Raw genomic sequence first — 27,208 nt, 5'->3', positions numbered from 1 at the left:
ATCACTTGGATGGGACATCTCTCTCACAATTCGATTTTAAAGTAACTGATAATCACAAAACCAAGTGCGTGTTTCATGATAGGCGAAAAAAGGGCCGAACCGGTGGCGCAGGTGAAGGAAAGGAGTGAAAAGGTGGGGATAGGCAGCTGAGTGTAGGTGTAAAGTGAGCGTGATCGGTCGGTGGATGAGCGAGGGGTACCAAGGGGGAGTGGTCACCGGTTGAAGCCTTGTGCTGACCTATTCCTTTCTGTGCCGCTGCAGTGCATTATGGCCGCTCTACAAGGCTCTCGGCCTCGGCTGTCTCGATCACCATAGACGGTCTCCGGCGTTTGTCTAACGCCGATGCGTTATCATCCGATTTCGCGCGCTACTCGGCCCGGATCCTCTCGCCTTTGTTTTCGTACTTCTTCTCTAACTCGTGGCTCCCTCGATGGACGGTGGTTTCCCGATGGCGCTGCTCGCCGCATCTGTATACGTGTGAGCAGCAGTGTGTCAGCTCGCCGGGACTCTAACGGGGAACGGTGGAGAGTTTGCCGGAAAACGTAGAGGGGACTTGTATCGTTGCGGCACAATGGGACCACTGCTGCCGCGCCGTAAGTATCCCGAGAGCTTACAGACTGATCTCTCCTTCTTTCTGTTTTCTCTCGTTTCTATTGGACTCTCATCCTCTCTAGTCCAGTGCTTACATCCCGTGCACTTTCGTTCTTACGACGCTCAAAGCGTCGGGCTTTTGCGGCCAGCTTTGGCTACCGCGTGGGTGCACATCAGTAGGGTTAGATTCTGGATTAAGAACCCCTTAGCAACTGGACTGGTGGACCAACTATGTTCATGTTAATCGAGAATCCGCTAAAATCTAAAGGAGCATTCTGGCGCACGTGGTATCCACCTTGTGATGGAACGATAAAGACCGCTTTCCAAGTAGAGCGCCGGCTGAGAGACAGAAGATTGAGGGGAATTCCCCGAATGGGTAGCTTGGTAAAACCGTTCGAAAAAACATGGTTGTCTACGTTGTTTAGGAAATAACGTTGCCAATCTCTTTGCTATTCAATGTCACGGTCTGTAAAGGGAAAACCATAGCAACGTGGGCTGGTGAAGCGTGATCAGTGAGGCTCGGTACCGTAAGTTAGGCTTGCAGATACTGGAGCGCCGTGCGAGTAGATATAATAAGTAATATGAATCCTCTTTATGTTGAATGTGCTTCAAAAAAAATGGTAAGATTTTTAGCAATGGCCGCAGAATTAAAAGAGAAACTCTGTTTATTGGGAAGATCACAAGAGGTTAGGTTCAATATTAACTCCTTCAAATTGATTACTTCGCAAACAGTACATAAAGTAATAATAATTCGAATCTTGTGAACTGAAAGCTGAGTTTCGGAACTGACTTAGATTTGCGAGTACACATTGAACTTGATCCCATCCCTACGTGCGAGCTTAGGAGAATCTAGAGAGACAGATCAACCGGTTCGCGACTTTGGCGGCCGCCATCTTCCCCTCTCCGTTTGTCTGTTTCGCCTCGCGTGAGAACCTGCTCCCTATATAACCTACCTTTCTACTCTCTCGCTACTCTGTTCGAGAGTTCCGCTTGCGAAATTGTTTTCCCCCCTGCGATGTCAGAGTGTGGTCCCGAAATTCTTCCACGAGGATGATGTTTAATCGAAACCACAGGCTGATTGAGCCAAATAGGTTGATAATATCGTAAAATATATCGATAAATTGAGCTACTACACGAAGAATTAATTAAACATCAACCGTTACGCTTAAGGCAGACGCACTACGATGCATTGCTCGCTGCGTAAAATGAATTATTATCCGTTTAATTCAATTATACCGGTGTTTTAAGATGCGTGCGATTTTTACGCTTCGTGGGCCATAGTACCCCGCGTTCTGTCTGCCGTTCCTGTAATTCATTACGGTTCGTTCTTGCATTATCGTTTACCGTGACTTCGAGCTAACTTTAATATTCATTTACTCGCACGCGTTCACGTCCCTTTAATTTTCCCTCTCGACCCTACTGGCTGGTCGACAAAAGTGAACGAAGTCCATCAGGTTGAATAATTACGAGCAAGACGTTTTACTGTTTGGCCAACAACCAGTTGGAAGAAGGTCAGCTATGAACAGGACACCGTTCCCTGCATCTTGATCATCGGTGTCCTCGTTACGCGATAACAACGTGGTCAGAACGTAGCTAATCTGAAAAATCTTCTTGAGAAACTCTCAATCACTTGGCTCAATTACCTGGTCCAAATTCCATCCAAACTAATTGATCCCTTCACTGCTAACGACATAGGTACATGTACGTCCTTGGGAATCAACTATCAGTCGTGGAAGGTATTTGACTCTCGTAGATAGAATGCAGATTTTTCCTAATTGCGATCGATTCGCAAATTATCATGCACAGAACGCCACAGTGAAAGGGTTAAACGTTCGTGGCGCGTGCGAACGCTGCTAATCGCAGTTACGCACATCTCGTTGCATCTAATTCGTCGAGAATATTCGTATTCCATCGACGGTTTTAACCATATGCTTAACATTCGCTCGTCGAAGAAGGAAAACATGGGACGAGCTTACTCGTCATCGAGCTGGCTCCGGCTCTCGCGTAATGGCTTGGGTTGCATTCGATTTTTTTCTCCGTGATTTAACGCGGTCGCACGAGTATCCGGGACGCGACACGCGACGGTTAAATTCTCGCGTATCGGTTATTCTCGACGAGGCGCGCGCGGTAATCTGCCGACACATTGGCCTATCGCGGCCGTTCCATAGCCAATCGGGACACGGGGATCATGTGAGAATCCAGGCGGCATAAATCAGAATGGATGACGAAAGTCTTCGCCGCTTGTTCCAGCTAAAGGGATTTTCTAGGTCGCGAGAGTGGAACGTCGGTCGTGGCTGCTGCATTACTTACGCGAAGATCCACGACGTCGTTCGTCCATGCGGATTTCCATCGGGGAAAGAAACGAGCGAGAAAGTTCGCGACATGAGCGCCATCGCGTCGATTCCAATCTCCGGTAAGATGATGTCGCGCGTGCCGCGTCCACCCGGAAATTAAACACTGTTTTCATGATTCATGGTGCGTTTTAATTTGCGACAGGCGTCAAGTTGCTTCAGCACATTTGCCGAGGGAGGAGGAACTGGCCGATCGGTAGCCCGTGATTTTTTCCGTGAATTCTTATAGAATTCGCTGTTGTTTCTTTTGGCTGATGTCAGTATACTTGTCTTAAGATTCTGCTAAGGAATATTTTCTAATATGATCTCCAACAAGCATACAAATCTTCCTCTCTTCATCATCATACAACCTGACCAATCTGGAAGACACCTCCGCATCCACCTGCCTTAACTAGCAGTGTGTTATCATTCTCGCTAACACCCAGTCCAAGTGTATACCGGACCGGTTACATCTCCTTTTTCCTAGACCATTCTTCCAACAACGTGTGTCCAATAAGCAGAGCAAAGGGAATCAAGGCTAGCGTGTGTAGCACAACTCGTCCATGAGGCGAGGTACATTCGAAACGCGTCCACCTGTCCGCGGAGCGAGCGAGGGACGAATATTAACCGCATCCCGCGCGGAACCAGCGGTGTATCAGCAACGGAGATTATTCGCGAGCGTGTGGCACACGTGTGTACAATACACACGCATCGCGAATCCCTTCGGATAGAATTGAACGAGTGTATGCGTGCGCTCGCGCGACCACAAAACGGTCCGCGGCGGGTTTCTGTTAGCAGTTAGGTTATGTTCACCTGCCTGAACGATCGGTTGAAACTGTGAGCAGAGTCGGCCCGTAACCGGCTCGGCAGCATGTCACCCTCTTGCGCGGGTGACTCTATGCCTGGTTCCTTTTACTTTGCAGTCTTGTCACGCCTTCCCTTCCATGCACGCCGAAGAATACGAGTCTGAGCGTGAGCGCGAGGCTTAGCGATGCCAGGCTACCTTTGGGGGAACGTTTACACCGGCCTTAGAGAGCCGTTTTTCACATTCGCGAGAATCTCACGCAGCTAAAGCCGCCGACTGATAAGGCAGCACACACCGCATCCCGGATACGAGCGTTCCATCCGCGAGTGATTTTTTCACGCAGATCCAGCGCTAGCCGAGCCACTCCGAGTAACGGTATCGTGCTTTTACAAGCGGCAACTTTGGTCGTTATAGTTTATCGGAATACGATGCCGGCGTATCAGCTTCGATGGTGTTTATTTCCTTGCATGTTAGGGTAATTGGTTAAATTATGAGCTAGTTTATTTTCTAACAAGGAGAACTCTTCTAATGTCTGCCCAAATGTTCATTGATTCATTTCGTTCCACTTAGAGAGACAATACCGTACTTCCGCTTCTTATCACGCATCGATCTCTCCTTATTCAGGGAAAATTTTCACGCCGTTTTGAGTCCGGTTATAATTATCCTTTATTAAATCGCGCTCCTTGTCGCGTGGGAAGATTGTCATATTTTTTCGCCCCCGCTCATAGCAGGAAATATGGCAGGCTATTTATGAGTTAGCTCCGTGTTCGCGGTAGCGGCACAAGCGTCTTCCGTAGTCGGCCGGATACTCGCCGGATGCTCGGTTACTCGCACGAAGTCTCGAATTCGCGCTACGAAAAGACACGATATATCAACGCCGTCTTGAGGATACGCGAAGACGAATATTGGCCGGCCGCGCGGCTGATAAAATATCACCGTCAACCTGTACCAACAAACGCTCGGCGGGTCGTTGAGCTCGACTCGAAGAACGCGCGATTTCTCTCACGAATTTAACATCCTTGACTGCTTTGATGGCCACCAGTGGACAGCTATAAATTAAATTCACTCAAGTAATTGATAAAAGGAAGAAGAACGAGCATTTCTTGAATGCGCATTCGCATTGCCATAACTAGGTTAACCTAGGTAACTAATTTTACTATCGTACTTCTTTCCTAGTCTTCGTACTATCGTACTATCCTAATCTTTCATCGCCGAAATAATTACCTATTATTCGCTTAGCAAATCTTTTATTATCATAATCCATACAATTAACAGAATCTGATTTAATTAGCATGTCATTTACTATATTCTTACTTATAAAGAGACGGATTCACACTTTGTCACATTTGCTCTTCTAATTAACATAATTAATTATGCGTTCACTTTACACTTACATTGTGTAACTTGGGATCATTGACTATAAAATCATCAGGATATCAGTTTCTTTCTTCATCTTCATTTGGATTGTCGAAGAATTTCGTTCATTGAGATGGTTGAATTGTTTCGGTACAGGAAACGTTAGATGATGTTGATCAATGGCTTGTATAGATTCTCAATTAATCTAGCTTAATTGGAACAGTACGATAATATCGCGGCATACGCCTGTCGTTCCTTTCCCCATTTATGGAACAACGTATTTAGAAATTACGCAGCGAAGCATTCATGTGGAGGATCTCGCGCATGTGGAGCTGCGAGCACACGCATACCGGTTCCATAACGAGGATTACTTCATCCTCCTCGTCCTTCGACCAGCCACCGATCTCTCGCGATACTTCTGCGATATACGCCTCGTCGAGCTTGCGTTCTTACCTTCTTGCTATTGATATATAATGAAACGTTTCTTACATTTCTCTTTTCAATTAATGAGTTGCATTATCAGCCCATATTAATGCTATCCAACGATAATTGTACACAATTCCAGTGCTAACGTATGGGCAGGCTTTACTGCAGTATATTAGAATGATAAGAAGCAAGAAATATATATCAGTGGAATAGAAATGGATGAAAAGTAGGACGGTAGATAAGATTGAAAAAGACGAGGAGAGTTCGAAATTTGGGAAGCAATGTTTCGAGATAAAGATAAATCTACGGGTTTGCCCCAGCTACTTCGACAAGATCGATGTGGAATAAGATTGTCGATTCCTATCAGCTGTTTACTGTACCAATGTCGTCCCGAATAAGAGAAACGAATACAAAATTCATGGGCTTTCCTATTTCACTGTTAACTACATGTCTTCTAGTTAATTTAAAGGAATTATTATATGGATACCTCGAATGGTTTCCTTGTAAGTCATTCCACGTCGGGTGTACGTTTACCAGATTTTGCACACACGTTCAATAGAGGTGACGAATGGTCCCCGGGGTTCCCGAATTCTTCCCGGTTGGACCGTGGCTAACAGTCGCAGAGAAGGCAAAGGCTCCTGAGGGAAGGGTTTCGCGAGGACGTAACTCATCGCCACGCCTCTGCAACGTAGCACGTTGCATGAAGCAGTGCTTCCTTTGGCCGACGTGCATACGTAACGTTTGCCCTGTCGGCCTGTGACAGCCAAGCCTAGTGTGTACTATTCGCGTGTCAGCGCGAAACTTTCTACCCGAACCGAGCCTCAAAGGTGGTCTGCGCTTTCCTCTGTTCGTGACCGGAGGCAGAGGAACGAATCAACTAACGTTTCTCCTCGTTCGCGCCTGCTAACTTTTGCTCCTCTACCATGGTCAATTTTGCCACGTTAATCGAGATAAAAGGGTGGCTAAAAGTGAGATACTTCCGATTTTTATGACTCAAAATTGATTGATGATTTTAAACAAATTTTCAACAGCCACCTCAAATTATCAAGATCGATCAAAACTAGTGCGAGTAGAGGATTTGATCAGGTTTCACGTTCGATCCTCATATTGGTTACAGGTTCTTCATTCGGATCACGAAGCAGAAACATCCTCCTTTCCCTTCGTTCCATCTCTTCATTCCCGTTCGTTGTTTCTCTTTGAAGCATGACCGGTACCTTCTCTCCATCGTCGCCCCATTCTCCTCTTCTCTGTTTCGTCGTTTCCGAAGGACAACCGCTCCAGAGAATAAAGCCTATCCATACTCTCAATCTGTCAACCGCCTCCCACCCGGCTACACGGTGCACATGGGGAATCAAGCGTTGTTATGTAAATATGGAAAAGGTTGTTGATTCATGCATGAGGAGGGCATGAATCTCGTTGTCTTGTCCGACGAGCCGTGAAACTGATGCATTTGTATCGCTAGCCTCTCTCGAGATCCTCTCTCGCGTATTGTGCTCGCGGTACGCGTGCGTTACGTGTGTTTATGCGCCGATCGAACTAGAATTATTCGTAAATTTTCATTCGTAGTGCTGTAGAATCAGTCGTAAATATCCTGATCAATCATAGAATATTCTGTGTTTATCTTTCTCCTAGCAAGTTGGCAGCTTCAGAAAAACTTGAGTTCTGTTGATTGAATACTAAAAGTATCAGGTTACATTGGGAGAATAAGTAGTATAGTAGTACTAGTAGGGCAAACCCGTTTATTATGTTTTCCCACCTTGATTCTTCTCAATACCCATTGAACGAAGGCGTTCGATTTCTCGCTAGCCGATGCCCTGAATACACCCTGAATTCCACACCTCGCGTACACGTTTATTTACGGTCGTGGCGCGTTTCGGCGTGAGTGTACGCGCGGCATGTCGCGTGTACGGATACTTGCAAGCAATAGACACGGCTCCTACGGTCGCGCAAGGATATTCACGGACCTGCAATAAAGCATTTACCCACGCGTTGTGTATGCACATCTATCCTCATCCTCTTCGCGATATCGTTCGCGTATGCCTTCGTGCATACAATTGCATATCGTCCATCTTGGCCACACATTGCAAATATGTATGAACCTTAGTCCGCTGTTACTCGTGCCTCGAAAACGACCGCTCGTGATATCGTACTCTCCGTATACTTGCTGAATCTCACTTTTCGTAGTTCTAGTTTGCACTTCATGATATCTTTTTCCCAACATTTAATGAAGAATACCTTGTTCTTTCATTAATGGTGGAGGTTATCCAAAGTCTGATAAGGTATCTTAGACATATCTGATCAGTACTTGAACGTGTTTAATGGAAAAACGTAATATTTGTTCGGTTGATGAGCACAGTGAAATATGGCGGCGGCAGTAGGTAACCGGAGGAGGCGTGGTGGCTGAAGGGGTGAGGCCGGTGGGTGGATAGAATGAGACCAACTCGGGCATAAATCAACATTACTCTGCATTAGAGCAGAATTTCCGGCGTAGGTACCTACTAGAGTTTACCAACAAGGTAAACTCCGGCTAAAGGTGGCTACGCCGCATTACGTGTACGTACAAGCCGGCCTCTAGCACGGTAAACAACGCTTGGTCCCCTCAACACGCGTGCAATCTGCGCGTGTATCGGGTTTGCGGAGGCGACTCCAACCCCCTAACTTCCAAGTTACTTACCACTTAGACGCTCTCCACCCTCACGCGGGCTAGACTCCGACAGTAATTCACTGTCACGTTTACTCGTGGTGCATTGGGACAAAGGTACCCCTGGACCAAGCTTTTTGTGATTGTTAATTAGTGTAACGAATGTTACATCGTGACCATATTCTTGGAAAAGCTTATGTTAAAGTGTTTTAGGTTTCTGTTTGGACAGGTGGATGACATTTTGCGAATGACGGAAATATACGGTCTCGTGAGGTGGACGAGTATATGTCTTCCCTTGATTCGTCTAATTTGCATCCACGGCGATTAACATAATCTGTACGGCGAATATTTATTTGGAATTAGCCGTGGCTCGCTCGTAACTCATGCGGGAATTAGTTAAGCTCGAGGATTTCGGGCTTACCGATCCCTTCCTCCCTCTTTCGAATCAGTACCTTCACCTTCGCTACGCTTCCCCCTTATCGTCCGATCCTTCTCTCGTCCTTTCACCTACTGTTAACCCTTCCTAACTGGCTGAAAGTAGATTTTGTAATGCGTTTCAAACAAACAGTCCTAGATAATTCCAGCATTAAATGAATGGCTCCTCTTCTTCTATGACGACAAGGGTTAATTACACGTTGATAGTTAGATGTACGGTCAGACAAAAGTCTTAATCATCCAAATTCTACATATATTCGAATTTACTTACATCACTTGGGACAGAAATTCTGTTCGGGATTAAGGGTCCGACTGGAAATGCATTGGTTAGGCCCTGAAGCAGACGGATCGTGGCGGGAGAAGTCACGAAACGCGGATGATGGATTCCCGTCAATTATGGAGGCAACATCGTATTGTTTTACCGTCCGACGGCAACATTGATTGATCGCTGCCGTAGTCGTGTAGCTACTTGCCTTCTTGCCTTTTTGCGCCGCTCGGGACCAACACATCCATTCTCGGGCCAAACGCGTCTTCGTGTGCACCGTCGGTCCTAGTGTATGTGCCAGCGTGCACACCCATCTACCAGACGGTGTATCCGCCACGAAATGACCGGTGCAACGCGACGCGACGCTCGTTTCGGGTAAACCTGCATCCCTGAACTTCTTGCTGACCTGTCCTCTACATGCTGGACAAGCGCCACATCCAGCAACTTGCACAGCTTGCGCAAGGAATCGCCACCCTCCTGCGATTCAGCTGGTGGACAAATTTTTCATGGTGATGGAGATATAAAAAGGGTACGTGATGGAAGTTGAGTGTCATTTTTTAGTGAAATTAATTTGGACAAGATTCTTCCACATTTTTCTCACAATTGACTAACCACCTACGGCTAAAATTACAGTTAAATGTCATTAAAGGCTTTCTGTAAAAACATTTGGAAAGCAAGTATCAGAAGAAAAAGGGATTGGATTCGAAAAGAAGGCTGTGCTTGTTGGCCAACTCTATTTCGGTATGGTAGTCAGCAATGGCCCATTCATCAGGCGACCTGTTAAAGACAAACTTTACGTTATTCAGACAGTCCGTACTTGAAGTAGCTGTCAAGGTGCCAAGCGTTAATAAATATACTAGCACCCTTGGTAAGAACAGATAGTCGAAATCGCTGACTCACTCTCGACCGACACCGAACACGTTGTTACTGCCATATATAACGTAATCACCAGACGTCAGGAACCTCGTGCTTATTCTCTTTTCGCCGTTGATTCGTACAAAAATCCTCCTTGTCGATTTTTAAGCCTTTCCGGTGACAGTTTACCGATCTTTGGAACGTTCGATTCCTCTCCGTTCATTCAGAAATGGAGAAAGAAATAAAAAGGGCAAGAAACTTTCCTGGACGATTGTTGGTTCGATAAAGAATGTCATAATGGATATCACTAATAAAGAGCTTAACCTGCAAAATTTAGCATTCCAATCTACGTGGTTCCATTCTCGTGTTACAACAAAGCATCCAGTTTTCAAGTTTACATATGAAATTTCTTGCACTTTGAAACGTTATCAAATGTTCATTACTTGTGTATACCGTCTAGACGAAATTTCTTGATTTTATAATCGATTTTGATTATAAAGCTCGGAACACAAGATAATCCTTGTCCATACTTATTGTTCTTATTGTCAGCGCCTCCATGCTAAGTTTCACTCCATCAGTCGCATTAGATAGACCGCCATTGTTCTTCGCGGTTACCACTCGAAGAAATAAACGCAAATTAGGCGTGTCGGGCGATCCCCCTTTTGGTAAAGTACATTCCTTCTCGCCACGATTAGAAATAGATTGAGTTTTCGAGTGGAACCGAGTTTATTCCAAGGCGAAAAATACCCCCATCTCCTCCGTTGAGTTGTTTGATGAAAAAAGCATCGTCGCTTACCGGCGACATTCTTTCGCGTTCCATTTGAACGTTTTATGGGTTTCAAGACGATTTAAGGGGGTTGTAATTTCTAACTTTCCTTTGGTCTTTAAATGTTTGCGCTACTGTTCGTTTCTCGAACAATGGATACTTTTATCTCTCGTTTCGCCGTGTACAGGAGCTTCCATAGATTTCCGATGGAAGTTCCTATAATAGTTCAACGACAACACAAGTACGCTCATGTTTGCACTGAAAATAATATTTTATTTATTCATAAAAATCTCGCATTGTGCCTTTAATAAACACTGTAGACAATCAATAACCCACTTGCCACGAACCATGTCAAACCAACGCTATAATCCATTTGTCTTTTTGTTCCAATGACATGCTTTTGATTCCTCTATAGAAACGATTAAACTCGTTTCTTGACGTTTATATCAACACCAATGTCATCCTTAACCACTGTGCTCAACCATCCATCGAATGTCACTCGTTTTCCGGAGAAATGGATCGACTGACAGACTGGATATCGGTGCCAAATCTTAAAGAATCGCGCGAGGCCGATCATAAACGTCGGGAATAAAACTCGTCTGCGACAACGACGCCTGTGGAAAAAGTGGTAGCTAGCTGGAAAATGGAAGGGCACAAGGAGTATTAGACGCGACGGCAGTAGCATCGCGTAATAATGCTCATGATGGACGAGTTTCCAGCGTATTCTTGGCAGCGACTTCGCGGGACCAAAGCCGCGCTATCGAACGGAAGGGGTGGCTGGAGCGAAGTCGTGGCTCGAACAGAACGGATAGGGAACGAAGGGTGGTACTCGAACTAAAAGCAGATACTAAAGGCAGAAAAGTGGTGTGGGTTGTTGGCTGAAACGCACGCGGATTCGTAGGGACGTAGAGAATGCTGTGCGAAGCGTTCTTTGCATTTCTATACCCTCCGCGTCACTATTGTTATCATTGCAATCATTATGATTTACAGAGGTAATTTTTCACATGGATATTTAAGAAAGGAGACAGTCACAAAATTAATTAACATCTTACCGAAAGTCTATTATTAATAGAAAGTTTATTCTCCTTATTATTTATTTAAAATCATGTAATTAAATCAAAGGGGGAGGAATTTTCAATTTCAGTCGTAGATCACAGAGAGTTAAGCCAACATTACCATAAAGGACCTACTAATAAACGCCCCATTTACAAGTAACACTGCAGTAGTGTGAATCCATGGTGAGACGGAATCAGACACCGCGGTCTCCAACGAGCAAAGCAAATATTTGGAGCCACGCCACTAAAAACTCGAGACGAGCCAACAGGCGAGTTGATTTGTTTCCCTACATCGCCGCTTCCTTTCTTTTTTTTTCAACTATCTCTCGTTGCCTCCTCCAATTCTCTGTCCTATCCTCGAAGTGGTATGGCCTCGCCTCCTCATACCCTTGTACCTCTTTCTGGTGCCATCTTCGCGACGCTTACGTTCGAGACTCTGTCCGAAAATGACTCCTATAAGTCAAGTTAAATGTACACTCGCTCCCATTTGCTGTTTATCGGCATACGTCTTTCTTTTCTCGAAAGCGATCCTAGCTTCCTGTTGTGCTGCCATCGACCCGCGTCCTTATTTTCATTTGCCGCCATTCGAACCGACTGTTACGGGGCGGCTCGAATTACAGAACGATAAATTGGTTCTGAAGTTAAATTTTATATTGATGAAAATATTATAGTCCTACAAACTGGAATTAAAATACAGGAAACCTTGATCTTTCTTTTCAACGAGGGTTAATTTCGCTACCAAACCCTAGTACTTTTGGACTCTACTTCATTTGCACGGTGGTTCTTTAGGCGTTCACTTTATCCACAATGAACTAAAGTTTTTCCCCGGCCTTCCCCCATATTTTCGCACCCTGGACTCACCCTTTCGGGTCGTTCTACTTGAGAATCCACCTTTTTTCCACTCTTGCCCTTAAATCGTTCAACCTATGCTCATTTTCGCTGAGCAAGCGCCTTTCTCGTGGGGCGAGCATACGTTTTGTGCGAGGGAAATCTTGCCTATGCTTCAACCCTTGAAGACTTTAAAATGATTGAAATGGTACAGTCAGAAAAGTACAAAGACCATTCACAGTTCATTCTCTGCTCGTTTTCTCTTACACGTGACAAAGGTCGAGGCTCGTTATAATTACTGCAAGCGTGCCGGTGAAAACAGTACGCTCTTAGAGTACGCGGATGTTCATATCGGCAATTTATGCGAACCCGTTGATAAATGGCGGCTTCTGGCTGGACTAGCGTTCGCTTGTCCCCTGGTGACGAACGAGCTGCGGTCACTTGAATCGAAAGCCGAGACAATCATTTAAATTTAATTAAACTGGAACACGAATTTACGCGCTCACGAGGACGCTTTTAAATTCGCTCTCTCAGTGTGTGTCTGTCTTCACCCTGCAGTTATTTACGTTTTTCTCTACAAAACGAATGCGATCGCCTAACTTCTAATGCTCTGCCATGGCTATCTCGATGGACCTCAACAAATTGTTCGAATTTTTCGACAAATCGCTTGGGATGTGTCGATTATAACGCGTGTCGTTTATTCAAATGGAATTTCACGAGGACAACGTTAATTCCAAAGTCAAAGTCATTAAACAGGTACCGGCAGATAGAACAACCGTGTCTTTCCGCGTTCGTATCCCGCGTGAAATTAATTAGTTAATTAAGCAACCCGCGATGGTGTCCATCCAATTAAATCCAACCGGTGAATGCGCAGACTCGACAACGAGGAGGAAGAGGTTCGCGTTATACCGGCAAAACTTTCTGGCGACCCTCTTCTATCTATCTCTCGCCGGTTAGGCTATCTTCCTCTTTGCGCTCTATATCCACATTCGACTCCCTCATGTGGCATACAGTCACGTGAGCCACGTGTCTGCCATACTTTCGCGTCCCTTTTCATCGCTCGACACCTTTAGCTGCCGCGTGAAACTTCGTCGATTTTCGTCACGACCTTCTCTCTAACGTGGAAGTATTCTCTCTCTGAGGATGAAGGTTCAAAACATGTCGAAATAGAGCAGTTTCTAACAAACTGTTTGCTGTTGAAGATGGGGGTGCAAAGCCTTTTCAACTGATACTTTCAAGAAGATATTGTATCAGCACCACTTCAGGCTCACTGAAATCGAACTCTCGAACGCTATTAATTGCGCAATGGAATGTTTCAACGGGATTCCTTATCATCGCGATGGCGGTCGTTTTTCTTTCACGTCGAGAGGAATAATTAAGGATCATCGATCGATCATTCCGTGCGCGAGCATAGCAATCCTGTGGCGATGCGGTCGGAGTGGTACGAAGTAATAACTCTTCCGTCAATACAAGAGGCGTGACGAACCCTCCGTGGCATCGACCGATGCATAAAAACTTTCCGAAGGAAATAATTAGCGCGCCTTCATCGAGCGGTCTACGTCGTTGGAATTGGTGCCCCTTTTATAGCGGGGTCCCGCGTGGAAGTATCTAGCCTTATTATTGGAACATTGTAAAGGGAAATTAATAATCTCCTTAACATTTGCTTTCTTGTCTCATAGTTTTAAATACATACCTTCTAAAACATCTATCTGCTAATGCATATTAGAAACATTAAGGGCTAACGGATTGCGAGGGCACAAACGAATAGTATCAGCAAAATGATGTGGCCAAGTGAAACTCATCTGTAACAACGGGTAAATTTTAGTGCGAAGAAACAAAGCGTTTGTTGCCGTTGGACGAAAAGAGAATGAACAGCGCGGGAGATTGTAGGTAGGGGTTTAGGGGATGGAAAGTGGGGTCTGGCGGGACGGAGAGGTGAATCGGCGGAGCGATTTGTCCCGTCTGTTAATTAGTGAAAAAACGGAGTATGAATCTCGAGCGATCGTATATTACCGCGGCCGTAATGGATGGGATTACAGCTGCTGTGTTAAATTAAACCGACCGGCGGCCGCGGCTACGCTACACTACGTTATGTAGATATAGCTGCACGCTAACCCGTGCCGCGCAGGGGGTTCCCTTTCTCTCTTCATGTATTACCCATGTACAGCAACTACGCTCACCTATAGCATTTTACTTGGTTCTATCTCTCCTGCTCCTCTATCGTCTCGGCCCTTCAAGGTTCGAAGGTGTTTTTTTGATCTTGAAGTATCCTCCTGCAGTAATTCAAAATAGAGTTTATATTTCGACTCAGATTATCACGATGTACCGCGTATATTTCGAGGAAATTCCACTGTGTTATGTGTAATTATTTCCGTTGATATATCTATTGGCCATTACTTGCCACCTCGAAGCAACTTCGAAAGGAAAGACAGAGGTGTTAAGGGGTGCAGCATAGAGATACAGCTACCTGGAGGATATCCGAGTCCCTTTCCGGATTTCCATGGAATTATGCGAACAGAATGAAGCTACGTTACAAAAGTAATATCTATTAACGCGCTAGCTTTTAATTAATCTTTTTAATCATATAGAAGAATTCGATATAGAAGCGTACATAAAATTTTTTGTGAAATTGAAATATTAATCGTGGAGATAGAATCCAAGTTAGTCCAAGAAAAAATCCAAGTTAGTAATAAGTGTCGCTCGCTAGAACGATCCATAGTTGTCTTTCGCCTCTAGGAGGTCAGATATATTTCACGTAATTGCGTGCACCGGCGTATCAGTCGTTAGTCACTTTCGCGGCGCGAAGGATGCGGATGGAAAACAGTAATAAAACAGCTCGGACCGAATGCTCCTGGCACTCTTCCGTGCAATTATTGCGCAATAAGAGGGTGAAGCACGTGTTGCAGCCTCCCTACTGTTTTGACCCGTTCGTGATTTACATGCCGCTTACCCACGCGTTATGTCCTTCCAATTAATTAACTTATCAATGACCACTGTCTCCCTCGTAACTCACAGGAAGATCTGAAGCTGTTTCTTGAGGATCTTCTTAACATTATTAAAAGGGATGATGTGTCTTCGTAGTTTATTTTTAATATCAGAATTAATGACCGTCAAAATGTTAAATTTAGATATAAATTGTTCACTTTTCATCTGGATAGCACAATTAGATGATCGCGGTCCGTTTAAAACCGGAAGGACAAATCTCTTTTATCTTTTCGGTTAGATAACGGAATTTTCTTGCTTCTTCCTATGTGACCGTGTGTGAGTTAGGTAAAAGGTAGCGTGGATGCGCGGGCGGGCGGGCATCAGAAGAGGGCTGTTCGAGAGAGGGAACCTGGGAAAAGAAGAGAGAACCCACGGAGGCAAGGAGAGATAGATTACTCCGCCATTCTTGCAATTTCCCTGTCGTATCGAGGCTCGTAAATTCCCGGTGAAATATGCGAAGGGGCGCCTGGTGCGGGCAGCACGCTGCTGCTCTGCTCTGCTTTGCTCCGCTCTGCTCAGCTCTGCTCTGTTCTCCACTCACCCCGCATACTCGTACACCCTCAGCTACCACCACCACTACCGCCATTTACTCCAATGATAGGGGTTGCAAGGGGTATGTCTAGCGGGGTATAGCGAAGACCTCGACGTATCGTTGGCCGGGGTGCGAAATATCCGGAATTAGCGTTATCTTCAACATCACCTTCGTGGATCTTGGATTCCGAGGCAGTCGCCATCGCTATTTACCTGTTCAAGAAAAACACTCGATCCATTGTTGCACGTTTCGTAGATAACGAATGCAGTTGAATAGGAAATAAGAAACCACTTTCTTTAAGGGACAAAGTATATTGCGCTATTTTAAAAGGCAATACCTAAAAAGAAATTTTTTTTTCTGTTACTTTGCAAAAATTACTCTTCAACAAGAGTGATCGGGCTGTAGTTCGAGGATTCTCTATTAAGCCTCTCAGACTTCCTGACACCATATCTCGATGCAAAATATTATAGTTTCGCCAAAAGGGATTGGTGATTGTATTTTTCTTCTACGTCCTCGAAGAAGATTTTTCTCCCCGCGTTGTCAAGCTAAATCATCCTGATTGGCCGGATAGCGGATGTTGATACCGGAGGCCCAGTATTATTGCTTATCTGAAGAGCGGCCTTTTTTGTGCGTGATAGCGGTTGCCTCGCTATAGGGCCAGGATCTAAATCGGAGGGTTGGCGAACCGAGTGGCTTTCAGATACAAGGGGGAGGTGTTTGTCAAGACGATAGTAGAGGGGAAAGTCTGCGGTGGCAGATAAGGGCGAAAGAAGTAGCGAGAGCAGTCGAGGGAGCAGAAATGTTAGAACCACTTTTCCGCGACGAGAGATGAGAGTCAAGAAAGAGGGGTGAGGAAGAAAGAGAAGGAAAGGAGAAGCCTATATCACCGCAGCCGCCGCGGCTGCAATTCGGCCCCTATATTTAATTTCACTGCCTTTCGGGGATTGTAGATGGAATAGGTGGTGGAAACGAGAAGGACGAGCAGGAATCGTCGTTTAATCTAACCACGATCCTATCTTCGTGGAATTTATCATTCGATAAATTGCCTAGCCTCCCTGTTACGTCGAACATTTCCCAGGCGTTGTTCCGTCGATACCTTGAAGAAGACTGGTGCTACCCAATTTCTCGTTGTACTGTTACATTCCAACACGTAAGCAGGGTTGATTTAAATAAATGTGGCGGTATACTACAAAATACAATCTTTACGACCTACTTCTTCCTAGTTCGGGTAATATAAATTAAACTGACCGTAGCTGATGTGATTGAGCATCTTTGGATTGTAATGACCCTTCAAGTTCGCGGAAGGACTTAGAAGGGCTGGACGGGATAATTGGTGGTTTATGAATCGTAGTATACCTCCTTCTGACTGGTCGCTCCCAGTTTTAGCTGCTTCTACAAGGGCCACGACTATTCCCGTGTAATCCTCACACCCTGCTTTGCTCTTAACTTAATGTTGTTTCCCTCAGTCCATTAAAAGCCGCGCCACTCGGCTCGTTTCACTTCCCACACTGCGGTTGCGGCCTCGTGGTCGCACTTGCCTCTCCTCCACTTTCTCACTCTTTCACGAGCGCACGAGAAGTCGTGTTCCATTACCCTCTATGCCAACCTGTTCCCTCTTACCTGTTCCTCTTCTTACGATACCGACGAAAGTGTCCTGAACTTTTTTGCCCTTCTACCATCGCGCCTGAACATTTCTTATATGTGCCACGGTTATTCGACCAGGATAATAGTGTCGTATCACGAAAGCTTCCCCGTTCCGGGCTTAAAATTTAATTAGCACGATTTAATTAAAAAATTATTCATCGTCGGGTTGGTATCTGATTAGCGCAAAGCTGATACGACATGCTTCCTATCAGAGGATTATCATGTCGTTATTTACTTAAGTCCTCCCATTTGCCCGAGAACCTAAAACACTGTTAAATCCCATCGAAGCAAGTCCTTCTCTCATGTACATCTCGTTACAAGCAGCCAATAGATCACGCTGGTATCACGAGCGTGTACGTTCCAATCACTCAACACGTTTCGCGATTTTCGCAACCTGTCGGCGAGGCCTCGTGTCGGGCAATCTGAATTCTCCCCAGATCCAGTTTAGAAGCGATGACAGTTATGGATCTGGGTATCGTATAGCGACGTGCCAACCGGTGATGTCGTTTGTCATCCGTGCCGCCGTGTCCAAGCGACCCCACGTCCGATATGGGGGTGTCGGTGGTGGGTAAAGCGCCACCCATCCAAGGCACGAGTACGCGTTAACGTTGTACACGTGCTCGCCTAACCCTGAATACCGGAGTTTACTGTTACGTAATGCACTGGCCACACCGTATTACCTACGGAGATATCAAGCGTACCTAACCCCTTCTGCCTAAACAGTCTACCTTTGTCTAGCCTCGAACAACTCTCTTCCTCTTATCCACGCTGTGAACTACGCAGCCAAGCAGTCTGACAGGACAGACGGCTTTGCTACACGCCGGGGTTAATATACTGCTTTCTCGTCGTTAGTCGCAACAACGTTACACCCCAGCCAACGGAGTTCTAGACCACGGTTGTCGCGATGTAATTCTACCCAGACCAATCAACCGTGCTGAGACAAAGCTCGCCGCGAATTTAGATTGATGCCTAAGGCTAATTGAGTCCGTGGATAACTTCACTAGGATATCGCGGTTCATTTTGGAATCCTATGGTTGGTGGGGTGTCCTGAGTCTTTGATTCAGTGTAGCATATTTCATATTTTGATATCTTCATCCATTTGATTTTTATCTGAGTTAATAGTAGGTTGTACACAATCTGATAGTAGTAATTTGAAAATTACAGGCGTTAGAGAGTGGCTTTAAAGTGGGAAGGCATCGTCGAGTTCCCCGACACGCGATCGATTCTTGATCACAGGAGATCCGTGAAAACAAGAAGAATCGGAGAACGTACACGATGATTAAAAAGAGATAATTGACCGAAAATTTAATTTAGAGATCCTTTGATGTTGATCAATTAATTACGCTGCTTTGCGATAAACCATTATGTAGTAATATTAACACGATCTGTCCTCTCTAACCCCCTTAAACAGCACTAAATTACGAACATGTGGACGAGTCATACTACCCCTTCACGTGTTACAGTTATCCATCACATTTCTTTGAAAAATTTATTTCACCCAGAAAAATCAGTAATTTCTCGAGTCTGCTCTGTGTCTGTTTACGCGTCAAATTTTCGATTGATTAAGCTCCCCATTGTGGCACAAACATTTAAATTAATGCTTCGCAACGAACCTCCTGTCAACCTTCTATAAGAAGAAAAAACCCCTCTTGAAAAATTTTATGAACGGGGTTATGGTCGTGCATATGCTCATGCCTTTTCACCCGGCCATAGAAAAATAATATCGTGACACCGCGACAGCAGCATTGGCATATAAATGCTATTAATTTAGGCAAAGGAATCCATCGGCCCGTGAAAAGACGGTGCGTGCAGCGGAATAGGCAAAAAGGGAAAATTACACTCCACTAAGGTCGCATACCTACGACTTCCCGTATAAGGGATGCACCCTGGGGTCTTCCATTGTCGTTGGATTTCATGGAGTTGGGCAGCAGCAACCACGCAACCATCGTGTCTATTTCGGGGAGGGTTACAGGGCGTACCATGGGTGTAAACTCCGCCCTAATACTTCGGAAAAATTTGTGAAAAGCACTAGAGGGGACGATAAATTTTTTCTCATTAGATATTCTAATATCACGAGCTGCTTCGCGTTCATCGTCCACGATATTCACTCGAAGAATCTTGGTAATTTTGGGGGCAACGATGAAATTGCAAATTAAAATTGAAGATGGCAGCTGGATAGAAAAAAATAGACTGTTGAAAGTTCTTGCATGCCATTTTGGTCTTCGTGAGAATTAAAAATTTTGATGCGAATTGTCTTCGCTTGAAAAATTTTCTAGTTGCTATTTCTTTAAAGAAAAAATTACTTTTTATAAATTGAATGATTGTGGTTTTGGCGGCTCTGATTTGGTCGTACTAGACAAGGGCGAACTTGAGGACGGAGAAAAAAGGTCGTCGCGATGCGTCGGATAACGTAATGCAGGAATGTCGCGCTTCTGGTTCTTTTTTCATTGCCGCTAAGTAAGAATGAAAGCGCACGGCCAACGTGTAACTATGCGAGGGAAAATGTGGGATAAGGATTCGTGCACTCCGTTAGAAACGCGCTTTGCGATGAACGTTTTACACGGTGCGCCTGTACACGCCTCTGAAATAATTCTTTCAGGCTCGCTGGAATGTTACTAAAGCGGCCGTTCAAGCAGGAAGTTTCCTAGTTGGATCGAATCGACTTAAAATAAAGTCGGAGTGACGTGTAACTCTGGCGCAACTGTTTTTCTTCTTGCTTCAAAGAGCGTGTCTCTAATTAACATCTTATCTAGGATGTCGTTTCGCTTCAAATTGAATTAATCTTTTAAGAATTTTGTTTTCACGCTTTGACTGCTGTAATAAATTATTTAGAAGTACTAGTTTTTTTTTTAATTCGTGAGAGAAGAAATATATAAAAGGGGTTGGTATATACATTTTTATTTACAAGATCAAGTGACAGGCGAAAGTGGGAAGTCTGTCGAATTCGATCCAGAACGATTCTTGTAAGCCCCACCCTTAGCAACCCTTACCCCACTCTTCTAACCAGTCCCCCTTTTACCCCCATCACGAAAAATCCCGTCATAGAAGCGGAGGGTAGACCGGGTCCGTGGTACGTTGGGTCCACCATAGTAAATCAGGCAGTCGCAGGCGGTCCTTCTGATCCGGCCGAGCCGGGCTGCCGCGAGAAGCGTCAACCATAGCCCGTCCCACTCGCGCCATCCCGCAGGAAAGTAGTGAAATAACTCGTCTAAGTAACTCTATCTACCCCGTGGAATCGCTTATGGCTCATAAACGCCTCGTAACTTAGTCCGGTGGCACGCGCCCTTGAGAAATACGATCCAGCTTCAAGCGACCGAACTAACCCGCGCTTCGTGTACGAATCACATGCGATAAAAAAAATTAGGTGTACGTATACGCGTGTGTATTTCTTTCTTCCTTGTTCTTGTATGTGACCAGTGACTTGATACTTCTTGCGAAAACAGCTTCTTCTTTATGATGACCTGTCAAATACTATGAGCGTCGCAATGGAACTCATTGGAAACAGGTAATTTTTTGGAATATTGTCTTTATGATCATATTTTATAGTTGGTATATTGTGTGTTGTGCGGTGATTTATGAGTTTAAAAGAAGACGCGTTATGTGTTCATTATATTTAGATGTTTCACGGAGCGTATAATTTTGAATTTAGGTTGACTAGGTGGCAACACCATCGCCGGTCTTTTTATAAACATAGGTTTAACGGTAAAATTTTCGTTTCTCAAGAAATGAGATAGTTTTCCGTATTAATAATTGTCAAGTTACATCAAAATCATTTGAAGGAATTAAAATTTTGTTTTGTAACGGCCATTCAATAATTTCATCAATTAATGAACTTTAATCGGCATGTAAATTTCAGTTCTTCGATATGCACGGCACGCGCGACGCCGCTTCAATTCGTCGCGTGCGATTCGCGTGAGTTCATTTGCGATAGATTCGTTAAAAACACGGATAATAGCCCCGGTTGAAATGAATCACCGACGGCTATAGAAATTAATTAAAATTAATGAAGCGTAAACGGAAGTAACGATAACATGACGGATCGACGCATTTACAAGCAAACGCTCTTCTCCCCTCCATTGGTTAACGATGAATTTTGCCAAAGTTAAATCGACCTTTATTGACAAAACATCCATGCACCTGCCTCGATAAGTAAGCAATGTTCTTGAAACATTAATGGATGTAATTTAACTCTTAAATTAGGGGTGGACATTGGGGCAAAGATATGATAAATCAATCAACGCTCCCACTCGGAAGAAATTTTCAAAAGTTTTCAAACTCGGGCAACCAGACCGAGTTCTCGTTAAACACCGATGATAAAACGTATCAGAGTGCACGGTAATCGGCAATGGGCCGAAAAACTGTCAAGCCACCCCGTAAACAACGTTTCGGTAATGTACTCCCGTAGCGGCCACCCCCCATTTTCGTCATCCCATCTCTCTTTGTTCAGCCGTTACACTGGCAACTATAATAGCTCGTGTTACACCGTGTAACCAGCGCAACTTTTCGCCGTGTTGCAACGGGCACACGCGTGCGAAGGTAATACATGCTCGTTCCTAACCGAGATCGTATAAAGTGGCAGAAGAGCGGACAAGCGGTGTGTTCCCGTACGTGTGTACCGGACGGGGGTTACAGTAGCACAAGCGAAACAGACATACAGACAAAGAGAAAGAGAGAAAAGGGATGAGGCACATGTAGAGAGTTATGATGCCACACAATTAGCAGTTCGTGTGAGAGAGATCGATTGCTGCTGAGAACATACATCAACGGTGTAAACGCAGGACACGTATCGCGTTTATATACGCGGGAACCTCGATGTTTCTGCCTTTTACGTCATGCCTGTATCGGTATTCGTGTTGCTAGAATTAGTAACTTTTATTATTTCTCTTTCACTTGATCAACCCTTAAATTACATACATATCGTGTGGTCTATGAGACTCCATTGTTGGTACCAATTTGTTTTCAACCCCATCTCCTATTATACTTACAATTAGACTCCACCGATAAATTCTTTAGGTCCATGCTGTCCGTGGAAAAAAGGTACCCGGTGCAGTCGAAGCCTATGAGCGGTCGCAGATAGGAAAAAGAGGGTTGGCTGAAGGCAAGAAGAGGGAAGGAGGCAGGCGAATAATAAAAATCGCCCCATAATTCAAGCGAAGGGTCTTGGCGCGGGATAAGGAAGCAGCCAAGGAGGTGGCAGGAGGGGGTTGACGCTCGCTGGAGCTTCTTATCTCACTGAGAGGGTGACATTAGCGCTAGGTACCGGTAATTCTCCCTCGCCCTTTACGCTACTGGAGGACCATCTTTGTTCGCGAGTTCATCAGCGCTGCGTGTGTTTTATAATTTCTGTAATTCGCTTGATGAGAGGTTGCAACATGGTAAAAGAAGGGTTAATGGTCGAGCCGCCACTGTTTAAGGGGTAGCATCTACTTAAAAGAATGACAAAACAGTAAATTTAAAATAGGTAGCAGGGTGGACGATTTCTCACACAAAGATGAGTCTCTTTAGATTCTCGTTTGGCCACCTTTTATGTGTTCAACCGTAGCTTGTGCGTCAAGGTCCGTTTGCAAATTGAGCGGTTGTAACGTTTCGTTGAATTGTATCAGGAGAACCGGTAATTAGGAGAAGATAATCTGTAATTACCCTTCAACGTTTTATTTAGGATTTCGACGTGGAGATTTCAGATATTTCTTCGTTACCGCGATACACAACGCGTTCTGTGTGTTGTTACGGCGTTGTCCTAACGCCACTTACGTCTTGTTCACAAGAACGCTTCTATTGTATTCATAGCAGCACCGTACTTCTGAAACGAGTACAATGGATGGCTATTGCACAATCGTCGTTTATCGATCCGCGAGAGTCCTCGAAACGATCAAACGAGACGAATTGTTATTTTTTGTTTATGTGCTGTAGATCCTTGAACGTTCCAATTTTTCACGTTTCCAGAATCGATACCGACCGCATTGCTGACACTTCCGTGTGCTATTTTTTTTTTGGCCGAGTTGTTTTGTGCTCGATCGTCGATGTGTTTTACGAGCGCCATATTACCGAGTAACCAGCGATTTTCGAGGAAATTCCGGTCCCGACGGTGGCGCCGGAACTCCATCGACCGATATGAAAATAAGTTTCAACTCGTTGGTGTGAATTGAACGTATTGGTATATTGTTTCCGTTCGATAGAACCTCGATCAAATGACGAAACTAGTTATCTCTTTTATCTGTTGGTCTGCAAGTTTGAACCAACCTTTATACTATAAAATATTGCGATATACATTGGGTCTTCTGGGCGAAACTGGCCCCGGTAAAAGGAGTTAAAGGGATAATCGTTAAGACGACAGGGTATCATTTGCGTCTACTTCTCAGCATCGTATTCTCTCGACAAAGAAGTCGAGGTACTCGCGGTCGACTTGAAAGAGGCCAAATGACGTAACGTTCGGCGATGCAGTAAATTCTCTGGTGTATTTGTCGCCGGTCTGGGTTTGAACGCGTGTGTCTTTCCTCCCCAATGGAAAGAGGAGTATCGATGGGCGACCGGTGGGCACCCACGAAGTTCGTTCGTGCATCCTCGTAGCCCGACGGACCGCATTCTTCCCCGTGACTTTGGGCATTGTTCCTGCTAAAGTTCCCTTCGTTTCCCTTCCCACACCCTTCACCGTGTGTCCCCCTTTAAGGCCCACCTCGCTCCACGCTCGCCGTCCCTCCGTTAACCCGAGGACCGCTTATAACAAGCCGGACAGAGCAGAGTTTTTGCCCCGACGCCTCCCTTTTTTCCCTTCCATTCCTTTTTTATTTTGTTTCTTTTGCCCTTTTTGTCTGGGTAGCACAGCCGAAAAACGCCAACGGTTGATTTACGATCGCAACGATGACCGACTGTTGTTGTCCTCGTTCGCTTATGACCGCGGCCTGCTCGGCCCGACCTTGGAAGGACCGAGATCCCTCTCCAAAAAAGTCTTTCCAGATTTGATTATCTCCCATCGCGATAAGTTTACCTGGCCGGTGCAGCAAAATAATTATCCCCGGGGGATCCCGTTCGGTGTATCTTATCTACCGGCAAACTTGTTCGTTCCTTCGATTACCGATCACTGCTCGATCAACTTGATTTATCCGCACTAATCTAGCGCCGCGTAGCGCATTTGAGATTATGTCTATGTAATTATATTTCTGGTGCCTAATATTTTTTACGTCGACTTTCCATGTGTTTCGGTTGATATCTAGTCAACTTTTCCTAACACTTTTTTCTAACCAACAGTGTCCTTCTACCTTTTTCAGGCAGACAAAAATGCTAAATCTTGGATTTATGGTTTTACAAGCGTACTGCGGTTCTTCTTTATAACGTTGCGCATCCTTGTAGCCCTCGATGGCGCGGTTTACCCCAAGTATTTTGAGGGTGGCCCATTTGAGACCTCGCTTATCGACCATTTCCAATGGTGCAGGAAGTATTCGTCCTTGCTTGTGCTAGCTACGATCGACGGGAGGTTTTTTCTGCCTGGGAAGTCCTTTGCGTACTTTTTGCGCGTTTACCTGAGAGGCAATAAAGTCGACTTCCTCCTTGGCTCGGGACAGAGCAAGTTCTTTTATGCGATACGCTAAAAACCTCGGTCACTTTTGCTCAAGATGGTGCAACGTCTCTTTCGAAAGACCTTCGAAATTTATGGCGCTACTGAATTTCTCCCTCGCGTTCGAGGAGGAAATTGTCGTAATTCATTTTCATTTAGGATATAGTCTGAAGTATTATTACTATCGTTGTTGTTTGTTAATAACTGGGTTTTAATACCTTGCATACTGAACCTCTAATTTTCAAGACCTTTATTAAACTCCAACGATTATAACAACGTATAGAACGAGTTAAAAGAGATCCCGGGAAGGCAGCTCGCTTGTCAAGTGAATAAAGATCGTAAAGTGTCTTGAGACGGGCGTATTGCCCGGCCACTTATCGGTGAACGAATCATTAACGCCCCAATGGCCCATGAATATACATTATTTTCACGTTTACGCACGACCGATCGAATGCTTTGCTTGCACAGAGTGAGAGCTCGTGTTCGACGGTGAGAGAAGTTTCATTCGCGCGCGCGTGCACACAACGCTTGCAATTAGTCGCAAAAGTTCGTGCTTTGCCTAATAATGGATTTCCTCACGAAGAACAAATTGGTGGAGCGATATATCTTTCTGGCGCCCTAGCTTACCTGTGTATTCTTACACGCGAACAGGCTCTCAGATATTTAATTTGCGTGCACACGATTACATTAGCGCACACATACACACAAGCGGTGTGGTGCGATGGGATGTGTGCTGGTCGCGATTTCCATGCGAAACAAGAAAAAACGACGCGACGCCGGAGTTGCATTTAATTACCCTCGGGTACTACATCGATACGCCTGGATTCCGGGGAATTTTTAATCCACGACAAATTTGTGTGCGACACTCGATCGACGTATCTTCGTGTCGCACAACTGTGGATCGACTCGAGATTGGCGATTCTCGACAACCCACTTGTCATTTTCGTTTTTTCAACTTATTGATGTCGTGGTTTAGTAACTAGACGTGGGTTTTTTTAAGTGAGGATGAATGTTCTTACCATTGAAACATGTTGACTTACTTCGTAGGCGTTCAGACACCATTAGATTGTACGATTTACATTTTTGTGACGATTTCTGAACTTATTTCTAAAGGAATTCTATAGCATACCTCTGGGTTACACTTAAGTTAAATCGTAGTTCCATGATCTTAGAGGGCGTTGCTGGAACTACGCTATCGTCATACATATCGTTATACGGATATAATGCGCTAGAGGTGTTCTTCACCCAATTTCACTAGTACTTTTGAACAATGTTTCTGTCTGCTGATAAATATATCCATCAATTCACTTGAAGCACTTGTTGCGGCATTCTTCGCGTTACACTAACTTATATCACGCGCCGCGTGTTCCATTATAAATAGAAGGAAGCCGTAAACCTGTGATACGTGACACGAGAATTCTAACGGTAGCCTAATTAGCCAATTTATTGTGGTCGAAAGTGAAACGTAGTTTAGATTAGTAGCGCCATACGAGCGGTCATAAGCGAAATCAGAGAAAGAGGCTGGCTAGGGGAGATCAAAAGCGAGGGAACAAGGTACCGTACGGGCTCGTTGAAATTTTCACGGGTTAGTTTTCGTTAGGACTCGCCGCAAATAGCCAGCTGTGTCTAGCTTAGCAAAATCGACATCGACGAAAGAAAAAGAGATAGAGGAAAGTGGTAAGAGAGAAAAAAGGAGGTTTGAGAAGAGAGTAGAGAAGCTGTGCGGCAGAAAGGAGCGCGAAGAGCGTACACGCGCCCGCGGATTAAAGAGTTATTTGAGTCTCGGAGGCGGCCATAACTCTCCCGGGCTATTCCCGTCCCGCGCTCGCTCGCCCACCGGAATATTTTAACATCGGGGGTGGGTGGCTGGCTGGCTGGTAGCCTTTCCTTGTATGCGTGTATGGGTTCAACTTGGAACATAGGGCTACGTTGTTACACACAGAAGGCTACCACAAACGCGCGCGCACGCACACAGACCGATGGAGTAACGGGGAAAGGAGGGTTGGTGGGTGAGACGACAGGGTCCGCAACTCCACGCAGCTGACAGCTGTTTCCTCGGTGGGCCGACCGGTCGGTGGGGAGGATTCAGCCTAGTCGCGCCCCTTCTATAATGGCTCCCTTTTCTTCCTTCCCCTACCTACA

The 27,208-nt window shown here is 45.1% G+C and overlaps 1 protein-coding gene across 4 annotated transcripts in view; it reads left to right on the top strand.

Moving 5' to 3' along the window:
- Positions 1-27,208, top strand: part of LOC117605533 (homeotic protein antennapedia-like) — a 109,750-nt gene that overhangs the window by 17,042 nt on the left and 65,500 nt on the right. Inside the window, exon 1 of one of the 4 annotated variants that reach the window (XM_034326964.2) lies at positions 20,386-21,019. The exons of the other annotated variants lie outside the window; for them this stretch is intronic. The gene's annotated coding sequence lies outside the window, so the exon portion shown is untranslated. Of the gene's footprint in view, positions 1-20,385; positions 21,020-27,208 lie in introns of those variants that run through there. 4 annotated transcript variants of the gene reach the window in all.

Source organism: Osmia lignaria, chromosome 14 (assembly GCF_051020975.1).
Source record: "Osmia lignaria lignaria isolate PbOS001 chromosome 14, iyOsmLign1, whole genome shotgun sequence".
NCBI classification, from domain to species: Eukaryota; Metazoa; Arthropoda; class Insecta; order Hymenoptera; family Megachilidae; genus Osmia; species Osmia lignaria.
This window is presented reverse-complemented; position numbering and strand designations above follow the sequence as displayed.